Raw genomic sequence first — 11437 nt, 5'->3', positions numbered from 1 at the left:
CAAGAAAAAGATTTAAAAGATTATAATAATAAAAATGTGTATAGAGTGGAAAGCAAATTTCCTCCTCCACCTCATCCACATTTCTTCCAAATTCCTTGCCTGGACACAACCACTGTTACCAGTTTCAGCAAGAAATTAAGACAGAAATTAAAGTTCTGTTCCTCATAATAATCAGGATCAATTATTCCTGCTTATACAGTAACCCCTCCTTTTCCCAACAGCCTCCTAGCCTGAGGAACCCAAATTGAACAGGTAAAAAACATACCCCTAAACGTAATGTAACTTGTGCTCTGTTCCATGGTAGGAACTTCCTTCTCTGGGATCCCAAACTCCTAGACAAGCTGAGTATGTCGAGGGGATGGGAAGCACCAACACTCCACGTGTGTTACCAGAAGTGCTGGTGAGTATAGTCCTTCATTCTTCCACCACTGGTTGTTAGAGACTTATTCTACCTGTTGGAGACTTGGCACCATGTAACAGCTGCTGGCATAACCTTAGTGTATGCTTCATCCTGAAGGACATTACCCATCCTGATAGGATGTGATCTTGAAGATAAAACCCAGTTGCAACCTCAAGAGAACATTCCACTGCTCTATCAGCTGGCAGCATGTGTGGTGCAGTAAGGGGTAGAACCAGAAGGTCTCATGGTCATGTGTCCACTGCCAGACGGCCTTTGCTGTAAAGTAGGTCTCTTAGTCTGGGGCAATGTTATGTGGGTCCCCTATTAGAAGATCATACATATGTGAGCCCTTGAATAATGGTTCTGAGTGTGGCACTGTGGAAAGAAAGAACAAACTCATACCCCTAATACAAGGTCACCTAAATCCAAAAGAACCCCTGACTTTTTCATTGTGGAAAAGTAAATTTGCCACCAAATTGCTCATTGACCTCCGTAAGTGAAGGTAATCTGTTGGAGTTTGTTTATCGCTGGAAGGTAGGTTGTGACAATAACCATGTCAGCAATGCTGAAGGGAGCCCAAGCCTTGAGTGCATCTCTGCCACCATAGATACTACTTTCAAGAGCCTGTTTCATGAGCACTGGGATGGTTAAGGACAGAGGCTGGCTGATGTGTACTGAATGATTCATCCTGTGCACGTGGTTGTTTAGACTATTTGTATAGAGGCTAATTTTTGCTGAGCATTAACATCTCATACAAAAGATCCTAGCACTTTGTGTGTACTGTATGCGTCTTTCCAGATATTCCTGTTCCTGATCTTCCAATCTTGCTCCTTCTGGGCCCCTGACCCGCTGTTTAAGCCATTTGCCGTTGCCTATGAGTCTGTGCATATTCTCACCTCAGGCCACTTCTGTCTACACAAAGTGGGCGAATCAGAGCCCCACCTGCCTATTGGCAGGACCCTCTTCAACGCTGTCTCTGCTCATTGCCGAGTTGCCCACACTGCAGGCACACTCTACTGCTGCCTCATACCAATGCACTAAGCTGGCATGTTTATGAAGAAGCTCAGAATTTTCCTTTTAAGTCAGCTGGTTATAGAAACTACCCGTAAGGTCATTGGTGAGAGTCGAGGTCAAGGCAAAAGTCCAGCAGTGCGAGGTGACATGAAGTCTGAGCAAGGTCTTTATGTAATTAACATCAGTACTCAGAACATGCATACTTTCACCCAAGGGTCAGCCATTGGTTTCAGTAAAGGCCCAAATGGTTTCCCTTCGCTGTATGTGTGTTCATTCCCCTCCCGAAGCTATGTGTAACCCCATAGGGATTACAGAGGTTCCCATCAACCACAGCCAGTTACATCCACAAAAGCCTTGATCCTTGTTAGCAGATGGGAGAGGGTGGCTTTGAGGATTGAAATCCCTGCTTCATAGGACTCTGGATACTTACACAGTTGCTTCCTCCTGTGCTTCTCCATGAATCTCAGCACTGTGTTTGGGACACCATCTGCACTCTTATTCTTCACGCAATTCTGTTTGCTCCCCCGATGGCTGCTTTTCCTTTGAAGCACAACAGTGGCCATCACGTTCTTGGCTTGAGGGTTACTGGCTTACTCTGTGGGATTCTGGGGTCAGTTCCTTCCCTTTTTTAGCTATCCTTGTGCTTCAGAAAACTTAGCTTCACAATTATACTCATCTCTCTCTGTGTGCACCTCTAAGACATTACTGATAAAACTGAGTTTTTTTGAAATTTCAAAAACATGCACAAGAAAATGTTTATGGGGCCAATTGATTAGCATGGAAAAGCATAAACCTTCCTGTTCTCTGCCTCTCATTAGAATTTAATCCCCCAAAATTGAACTCATTTCAAACTTCTGGATTAACTAGGAGTTGCTGTAGCCAGCCCATTCTAGGCAGCATCCTGTGAGCCCCTGGGATTGGTGGACACAAGACCACTTTTTCCATTCATATATGTGGTTCTGTTCTGGTCAGATCAGTGGACTTCCAGTGCCCTTCCTGAATATACTGAGGTAAATTACTCAGACCATGAACTGACATTTTTGTTTTCTTTTCTTTTCTTTTTTTTTTTTTTAGATGGAGTCTCACCCTGTCGCCCAGGCTGGAGTGCAGTGGCGCGATCTTGGCTCACTGCAAGCTCCGCCTCCTGGATTCGTGCCATTCTCCTGCCTCAGCCTCCTGAGTAGCTGGGACTACAGGCACCCGCCACCATGCCTGGCTAATTTTTTTGGATTTTTAGTAAAGACGGGGTTTCACTGTGTTAGCCAAGATGGTCTCGATCTCCTGACCTCGTGATCCGCCCGCCTCAGCCTCCCAAAGTGCTGGGATTGCAGGCGTGAGCCACCGCGCCCAGCCCATGAACTCACATTTTTTAAATAAATAAAATAGCAGCATAGTTAAGAATTTATTTATCCTGTTACTGGGTATGTACCTGAAGGATTATAAATCATTCTACTATACTATAAAGACACATGCACACATATGTTCATTGCAGCACTATTTACAATAGTAAAGACTTGGAACCAACCCAAATGCCCATCAATGAAAGACTGGGTAAAGAAAATGTGGCACATATATACCATGGAATATTATGCAGCCATAAAAAAGAATGAGTTTGTGTCCTTTGCAGAGACATGGATGAAGCTGGAAACAATCATTCTCAGCAAACTAACACAGAAACAGAAAACCAAACACTGCATGTTCTCACTCATAAGTGGGAGTTGAACAATGAGAACATGTGGACCCAGGGAGGGAAACATCATATACCGGGGCCTGCCAGGGGATGGGGGCAAGAGGAGGGATAGCATTAGGAGAAATACCTAATGCATGTGGGGCTTTAAACCTAGATGATGGGTTGATGGATGCAGCAAACCACATGGCACATGCATACCTATATAACGAAGTTGCACATTCGGCACATGTATCCAGAACTTAAAGTACAATAAAAAATAATTTATTTCATTTGTACAGTCCATTAAATTTTTTGGACATTTTTTAAAACTGCACTTTTCATAGTTTTTGATACATCCTAGCTCCAATAAATAACTTGCTAAAATGACTAAATCTCATAGATATATCAATGGTTTACATCATCTAACGGCACATTTGCTTGTCAAACTGAGGTCAGCCAGTCCACCTTCATTCACTGTTAGTAACTCATGTGCTGCATTGTTAAAAACCCAGTATCACCTCATATCCCTTCTAGCGTCTTCTCTGCAGAGGACAATCTAGGCACTATATCTCCCAGGATCCCCTTCCCTGTATAGTTCCAGTTTACATTTTCCAGTGAGAGAGACTTGCATGAGAAATGGGGCCCAGGAGAGATGGCGGGACAGGCCTGTAACCATCAGTGGTGGCTGCAGGTAGAGGAGCAGGCAGATGTCAGGTTCTCAGTGGCTTCCCTGCTAGGCTAGAGACCTACCTGCTTTGCCTGTGCAGACTAAGATGAGTGATAAGAGCTTTCTCACAGGTTCTGGAGAATATAACAATCTTGCAGCAGGATTCTGAGAACCTCCCATCCATGCGTCAAGCTGAAGTCTTCAGTATATGCTTCCCTGACCTCCGAACTGCAGCTTTCAGGAGCTCCAATGGTGACTGGTATTATTATAGTATCCTGCTGCTGCTATAACAAATTACCACAACTAAGTGGCTTAAAACAACACAAGTGTATTCTCTTACAGTTCTGGAGGTAAGAAGTCAAAAATGGGTCACTAGGGGCTAAAAGTAACATGTCTTCAGAGCTGCATTTCTTTTGAGGCTCTAAAGGAAAATCTGTCTCCTCACCCTTTCCAGCTTCTTGGGGCTGCCTGCATTCTTTGGCTTGTGGTCTCTTCCTCCATCTTCCTAGTCAGCAGTCACATCACTTTGACCTCTGATTCTGTTGCCATAGCTCTAACTCTGATGCTGCTCTCTACTCCTTTCACTTATAAGGACTATTGTGATTACATTGAACCTACCCAGATAATCCAGGATAATCTTCCCATCTCAAGAGCCTCAGCTTAATCACATCTGAAAAGTTCCTTTTGCCCTATTAGGAGACATTTTTACAAGTTCCAGGGATTAGGACACAGATATATTTAGGAGACCACTACTCTGCCTGTCACATGACTTCACCAATATTTGTTACCCGTGGTTTCCAAACATTAGTGTATGCTCTTATTTCTATTTATTCCTGAAATACCAGAGTGAGTCTGTTTTTCTGAAAACGGCTCCCTAATGCCCAGAGGAGCTCAAAAATTTTCTGTCTGTTGTCTCAAAGTCTCCAAATTGTACTGATTCTTCAGTGTGCAATGGCTGTAAATTAGGCAATAATCTTGCTGGGGTGTTGGAGGGAGAAGAAAGGGAATGACTAGACAGCCCTTCTGATTCTGTCCCCTGTCCCTGATGGCTGGCCGTCTTGAGCTGTAAGCCAGTTTCCCTCCCACGTAGACCCGGTCATTTCTGACTCCCCAAGAGGTTTTAACAGTATTCATACCCACTTCCTTCATCAGTCATCTTCTTGTCTTATGTCTCCATGTTTACATTTTTCTTCTCTTCTACTACTGTAGTTCTGCCTTGATTCTTCTGCCATTGCCTCCCTTTTACATGCATGTGCTTCAACCAGTTCTCTAGGAAGACATTCCAGACAGCTCTTTATCATTTGTTACTGTATTTGACTGCAGAGCTTTCAAGATTTGTAACATTTTATTTTGAAATTTTTAGTGTAAAAATAATTCATGCTCACAATAGGAAATGAAACAATCAAAATATGCATAAATATACTTTTAAATCTCTCCTGTCACTAAATCCAAACCCACTTTACTAAGGTAATTACTATTGTATCAGCCTTCTCTCTGCATGTCTACTTTCTTCACTTGCATGCAAACCATATTGAGTGTTTTTATCTGGTAGCTTTTGTTGAACTGCAATGACTGTAAATTTTATATGTAATTTAATCATTTTCCAGACAACTTGTGATATAACTTAAATAGTATAAAATCCACACATATACAATATACAATTCAGTGGTTTTTAGAATATTCACAGTTGTGCCTCCAGTACCACAATCAATTACAGATCCTTTTATCTCCGTATCCAAAGCCCAGGCCTAAGAAACTACCAACCTATGTTTTAGCTCTACAGATTTACCTATTCTGAACATTTTATGTAATGAAATTATACAACATGTGGCTGTTTGTGTCTGTCTTCTTTTACTTACCAGAACGTATTCAAAGTTTGAATGAGTCGTAGCTTGTATCAGTACTTAACATCTTTTTCATTGCTTAATTCTATTCCATTGTATGGATATATCACAATTTATTTATTAGTTGGCAACATTTTGGTCCTTCTCATTTGGCTTATGATGAATAATGCTGCTACAAACATGGTATATAAGTTTTTATGTGAACTTATGTTTTTATTTCTCTTGGGTATACTGTATACATAGGAGGGGATTGCTGGTTCATGTAATAACTTAATGTTCAACAATTTGACCTACTGATAGCCTGCTTTCTGAAGGGGCTATGTCTCTTAAATCCCCACCAGCAAAGTGTGAGTGTTCTAGTATCTCCACATTCTCATCAACACTAATTATTACCTTTTTAATTATGGCCATTCTAGTGGGTGGGAAATAGTATGTCATTTTTGGGTTGATGTGCATTTCGCTGATGGTTAATGATGTTGAACATGTTTCTATGTGCTTATGAGCCTTTTGTATATTATTTGTCTTATTATTTTATTTATTGTGTATTATTATCTTATTATTACTAATATTATATTGAGTTACAACCATTCTTTATATATTCTAAATACAAGTCCTTTCCTTGCCAGATGTAAGATTTGCAAAAATTTTCTCCCATTCGATGAGTTTCTTTTCACTTTCTTGGTGGTGTCCTTAGACTCACACATTTTTAATTTTGATGATGTTTGATTTATCTTTTATTTCCTCTTTTTGCTTGTGCCTTTGGTATCATTTAAGATCAGGTATTTTTACCTAATCCAAAGTCATGAAGACATATACCTATATTTTCTTCTAAGAGTTTTCTAGTGTTAAGTCTCACATTTAGGTCTTTGATACACGTTGAGGTAATTTTTATATGTAGTGTGAAGTAGGGATCCAGCTTTATTCTTTTGCATATGGATAGCCTGTTGTCTCAGCACCACTTGATGAAAAGATAATTTCTTCCCCCACTGAATTATATTAGCACTGTTTTCCAAAACCAATTAACCATAGAAGTGAAGAGTATTGCTGGGCCCTCAATTTTGTTCTGACTTCATTCTTTTTAATGCTGTTGTAAGTTGGATTTTTAAATAACATTTGTATTAATGCATTGATACTCTATAGAAGCACATTCAATTTTTGTGTTTTGATCTTGTAGCCTACCAATGTGCCAAACTCATTTAGTATTAGTAGTTTAGTAGTTGCTAAACTCATTTAGTGTCCAGATAAAATATGCACACTGCTTAGATGTGCATAGTTCAGGAAAACAGGCAGTGCTTGAGCGTCCATGAAGAGCATTGGGACTGCATGGAGCACTCGCAACTTTGAGGTGATGACTACAGGCTCCCGGTCGCAATAGACAGTAACAAACTCTGCTTCTTTGTATTCAAGAGATGTTCTGGACTCACGCAGGGAAACTCGGGCTAGAGAATGAAGATAATTTTAAATGCAACAACTCAGAGTCACAGATGCATAGTCTGGGAAAGTAAAACTTAGGAGCTTTGAGAGTTTAATTGTAATGCTGTTTTGACACAGGTCTTTTACATATTGGAATTCTAATCATTCAGGGATTACCAATATTGTGCTACCTACTATATTAATAAACAAAAAGGAAACTGATCTCTATGAGAATCTCTGTGTGGTGCCTTCAGACAAAACTTCACCAGGTTTAGAGAGAAAACCCCTGTCTCTACACCTCCATTCCCAGGGCGAGCTCACTCCGGCATGAAGTTCCGTGGTCAGTTTCCCTGCACAAAGGTCCAAGGGGAGAGGTAAGGAGTGGGAGGCAGGGAGTCCAGTTCAGGGTCGGGGATTCCAGGACGAGTAGGGAAGGGGAAGGGGAAGGGGCTGGGCGCAGCCTGGGGGGGTCTCTCCCTGGTTTCCACAGAGGGATCCTTGTCCAGGACTCAGGCAGACAGTGTGACAAAGAGGCTTGGTGTAGGAAAAGAGGGATCAGGACGAAGTCCCAGGTCCTGGGCTTGGCTCTCAGGGCCTCGGGCCTTATCTGCATTGGAGAGGCGCAGAGTTGGGGATTCCCCACTCCCCTAGTTTCACTTCTCCCAACAGGTGGCGGGTCCTTCCTCCAGGATACTCGTCACGCGTCCCCAGTTCCCACTCTCATTGGGTGTCGGATGTCTAGAGAAGCCAATCAGCGTCGCCGCGGTCTCAGTTCTAAAGTCCCCACGCGCCCACCCGGACTCAGAGTCTCCTCAGACGCCGAGATTCGGGTCATGGTGCCCCGAACCTTCCTCCTGCTGCTCTCGGGGGCCCTGGCCCTGACCGAGACCTGGGCCGGTGAGTGCGGGGTCGGGAGGGAAATGGCCTCTGCGGGGAGGAGCGAGGGGACCGCAGGCGGGGGCGCAGGGCCCGGGGAGCCGCGCGGGGAGGAGGGTCGGGCGGGTCTCAGCCTCTCCTCGTCCCCAGGCTCGCACTCCTTGAGGTATTTCCACACCTCCGTGTCCCGGCCCGGCCACGGGGAGCCCCGCTTCATCTCCGTGGGCTACGTGGACGACACGCAGTTCCTGCGGTTCGACAGCGACGCCGCGAGTCCAAGGATGGAGTCGCGGGCGCCGTGGTTGGAGCTGGAGGGGCCGGAGTATTGGGAAGAGCAGACAGAGCTCGCCAAGAACATCACACAGTCTTTCCGAGTGGGCCTGCGGAACCTGCGCGGCTACTACAACCAGAGCGAGGCCGGTGAGTGGCCCCGGCCCGGAGCGCAGGTCACGACCCCTCCCCAACCCCGACGGACGGCCCGGGTCTCCCCGAGTCTCCGGGTCCAAGATCCGCCCCGAGGCCGTGGGACCCGCCCAGACCCTCGACCGGGGAGAGCCCCAGGCGCCTTTACCCGCTTTCATTTTCAGTTGAGGCCAAAGTCCTCGCGGGTTGGTCGGGGCGGGGCGGGGCTCGGGGGACGGGCTGACCACGGGGGCGGGGCCAGGGTCTCACACCTACCAGTGGATGTACGGCTGCGACCTGGGACCCGACGGGCGCCTCCTCCGCGGGTATCACCAGTTCGCCTACGACGGCAAGGATTACATCGCTCTGAACGGGGACCTGCGCTCCTGAACAGCGGCAGACACGGCGGCTCAGATCACCCAGCACAAGTGGGAGGCGGCCCGCGAGGCAGAGCAGTGGAGAGCCCACCTGGAGGGGACGTGCGTGGAGTGGCTCCTCAGACACCTGGAGAACGGGAAGGAGACACTGCAGCGCGCAGGTACCAGGGGCAGTGGGGAGCCTTCCCCATCACCTCTAGATCGCCCGGGATGGCCTCCCATGAGGAGGGGAGGAAAATGGGATCAGCCCTAGAATGTCGCCCTCCCTTGAATGGAGAATGGCATGAGTTTCCCTGATTTCCTCTGAGGGCCCCCTCTGCTCTCTAGGACGATTAAGGGATGATGTCTCTGAGGACATGGAAGGGAGGACAGTCCCTGGAATACTGATCAGAGGTCCCCTTTGACCCCTGCAGCAACTTTGGGCACCGTGAATTTTTCTCTCAGGCCTTGTTCTCTGCCTCACACTAAATACCTCTGAAGGTCTGATTCCAGCTTTTCTGAGTCCCTCGGCCTCCACTCAGGTCAGGACCAGAAGTCCCTGTTCCTCTCTCAGAGTCTAGAACTCTCCAAGGAATAGGAGATTATCCCAGATGCTGTGTCCAGTCTGGTGTCTGGGTTCTGTGCTCCCTCCTCCACCTCAGGTGTCCTGTTCATTCTCAGGGTGGTCACATGAGTGCTGCTGGGGTGTCCCATGAGAGATGCAAAGCGCCTGAATTTTCTGACTCTTTCCATCAGATCCCCCAAAGACACACGTGACCCACCAGCCCATCTCTGACCATGAGACCACCCTGAGGTGCTGGGCCCTGGGCTTCTACCTTGCGGAGATCACACTGACCTGGCAGCGGGATGGGGAGGACCAAACTCAGGACACAGAGTTTGTGGAGACCAGGCCAGGAGGAGATGGAACCTTCCAGAAGTGGGGAGCTGTGGTGGTGCCTTCTGGAGAAGAGCAGAGATACACCTGCCGTGTGCAGCCTGAAGGGCTGCCGGAGCCCCTCACCCTGAGATGGGGTAAGGAGGGGGATGAGGGGTCATGTCTCTTCTCAGGGGAAACAGGAGCCCTTCTGGAGCCCTTCAGCAGGGTCAGGGCCCCTCACCTTCCCCTCCTTTCCCAGAGCCATCTTCCCAGTCCACCATCCCCATCATGGGCATTGTTGCTGGCCTGGCTGTCCTAGCAGTTGTGGTCACTGGAGCTGTGGTCGCTGCTGTGATGTGGAGGAGGAAGAGCTCAGGTAGGGAAGGGGTGTGGGGTGGGGTCTGGGTTTTCTTGTCCCACTGGGGGTTTCAAGCCCCAGGTAGAAGTGTTCCCTGCCTCATTACTGGGAAGCAGCATCCACACAGGGGCTAACCCAGCCTGGGGCCCTGTGTGCCAGCACTTACTCTTTCGTGCAGCACATGTGACAATGAAGGACAGATGTATCACCTTGATGGTTGTGCTGTTGGGGTCCTGATTCCAGCATTCATGAGTCAGGGGAAGGTCCCTGCTAAGGACAGACCTTAGGAGGGCAGTTGGTCCAGGACACACACCTGCTTCCCTCCTGTTTTCTGATCCTGCCCTGGGTCTGTAGTCATAGTTCTGGAAATTTCTTTTGGGTCCAAGACTAGGAGGTTCCTCTAAGATCTCATGACCCTGCTTCCTCCCAGTCCCCTCACAGGACATTTTCTTCCCACAGGTGGAAAAGGAGGGAGCTACTCTCTCCTTACATGCAGGAGCTACTCTCAGGCTGCTTGTAAGTGGTGGAGGTGGGAGTGTGGAGGAGCTCACCCATCCCATAATTCCTCCTGTCCCATGTCTCCTGTGGGCTCTGACCAGGTCCTGTTTTTGTTCTACCCCAGCCAGCGACAGTGCCCAGGGCTCTGATGTGTCTCTCACGGCTTGAAAAGGTGAGATTCTTGGGGTCTAGAGTCAGGGGCGGGGGAACAGAGGGGAAAGGTCTGCGTAATGGAGATTCTTTGATTGTGACGTTTCGAGTGTGTGGTGGCTGTTCAGAGTGTCATCACTTACCATGACTGACTTGAATTTGTTCATGACTGTTGTTTTCTGTAGCCTGAGACAACTGTCTTGTGTGGGACTGAGATGCAGGATTTCTTCACACCTCCCTTTTGTGACTTCAAGATACTCTGGCATCTCTTTCTGCAAAGGCATCTGAATGTGTCTGCGTCCCTGTTAGCATAATGTGAGGAGGTGGAGAGACAGTCTACCCCTGTGTCCACCGTGACCCGTGTCCCCACGCTGACCAGTGTTTCCTCCCCACTCATCTTTCCTGTTCCAGAGAGGTGGGGCTGGATGTCTCCATCTCAGTCTCAACTTTATGTGCACTGAGCTGCAACTTCTTACTTCCCTACTGAAAATAAGAATCTGAATAGAAATTTGTTTTCTCAAATATCTGCTATGAGAGGTTGATGGATTAACTAAATAAGTAAACCCTAGAACTTGAGAGAGCAAATAAAGACCTGAGAACCTTCCAGAATCCGCATGTTCGCTGTGCTGAGTCTGTTGCAGGTGGGGGTGGAGAAGGCTGTGAGGAGCCCCGTGTGGACTGGGCCTGTGCCTAGTTGCTGTTCAGTTCTTCACGGGCTTTATGTGGTCAGTCCTCAGCTGGGTCACCTCACTGCTCCGTTGTCCTTGTCCCTTCAGTGGAACCTTGTCCAGCGGGAGCTGTGACCACAGAGGCTCAGACATCACCCAGGGCGGCCCCTGCGCACGGGGGTCTCTGTGCATTCTGAGACAAATTTTCAGACTCATTCACCTCCTGCCCTGCTTCTAGAGCTTCT

At 47.2% G+C, this 11437-nt stretch overlaps 1 pseudogene across 1 annotated transcript; it reads left to right on the top strand.

The window, feature by feature from the left end:
• The first annotated feature begins 7726 nt into the window (after positions 1–7726).
• On the top strand, positions 7727–11113 carry LOC112622417 (annotated as a pseudogene). Its single transcript, XR_003118984.1, has 8 exons — positions 7727–7904; positions 8034–8303; positions 8548–8823; positions 9398–9673; positions 9778–9894; positions 10336–10368; positions 10499–10546; positions 10710–11113. The product of XR_003118984.1 is annotated as an HLA class I histocompatibility antigen, B-14 alpha chain-like (transcript).
• Positions 11114–11437: the final 324 nt, after the last annotated feature.

Source organism: Theropithecus gelada, chromosome 4 (assembly GCF_003255815.1).
Source record: "Theropithecus gelada isolate Dixy chromosome 4, Tgel_1.0, whole genome shotgun sequence".
NCBI lineage: Eukaryota > Metazoa > Chordata > Mammalia > Primates > Cercopithecidae > Theropithecus > Theropithecus gelada.
Note: the sequence above shows the minus strand (reverse complement) of the source record. Positions and strands in the feature narration are given on the sequence as shown.